This window comes from Myotis brandtii, unplaced genomic scaffold, assembly GCF_000412655.1.
Source record: "Myotis brandtii unplaced genomic scaffold, ASM41265v1 scaffold975, whole genome shotgun sequence".
In the NCBI taxonomy this organism is placed as follows: Eukaryota; Metazoa; Chordata; class Mammalia; order Chiroptera; family Vespertilionidae; genus Myotis; species Myotis brandtii.
In genome coordinates this window covers 258,932-259,659 of record NW_005372049.1, presented here as the reverse complement: position 1 = coordinate 259,659, position 728 = coordinate 258,932, and positions in this window count along the sequence as shown.

Here is a 728-nt window from a genome sequence, read left to right as displayed (position 1 = left end):
TCCTCCTGGCCCCGCCCAGGCCTCCTCTGGCCCCGCCCAGACCCCTTCCTGGCCCCGCCCAGACCTCCTCTGGCCCCGCCCAGGCCTCCTCCTCCAGGTGCTAGTACTAGTACCACCCGTTTATGCAGCCAAACCACTTAAAACTGAGCTATACAGAGAATCAGCAATTCGGACCGTCACTTACCGTTTTTAAAAATATATATATTTTTTATTGATTCCAGAGAGGAAGGGAGAGGGAGAGAGAGAGAAACATCAATGATGAGAGAGACTCATGGACCGGCTGCCTCCTGCACGCCCCCTACTGGGGATCGAGCCCACAACCCGGCCATGTGCCCCGACTGGGAATCAAACCGTGACCTCCCAGTTCCTAGGTCGATGCTCACCCACTGAGCCACACCGGCCGGGCCTCAGCTCAGCTCAGCTCACAGCAGCTGCTCAGCCCGGACCACCACCCGACTTCACAGGGAGAAATGGAGGCTCCAAACGTTAGGCTGGGAAAGCTCCCGGAGCTGGGGTTGCTGGTGGGTGGGGGGCCCCAGCGACTCCCCTGCCGGGCGCTGTCTCTGATGCCACTGGCCTTTCGTGGCCGAGAACTGAGGGGTGGCGACATTTGGGGCCTTTGCTTCCTCTGCTCTCACTCCTGAGCCCCCAGCCTGGCCGGGGCTCGGCCACCAGCCCCAGGAAACCTGGCCCTGGAGCAAGGGGGGGTGTGGGGGCTGCAGGTGGGG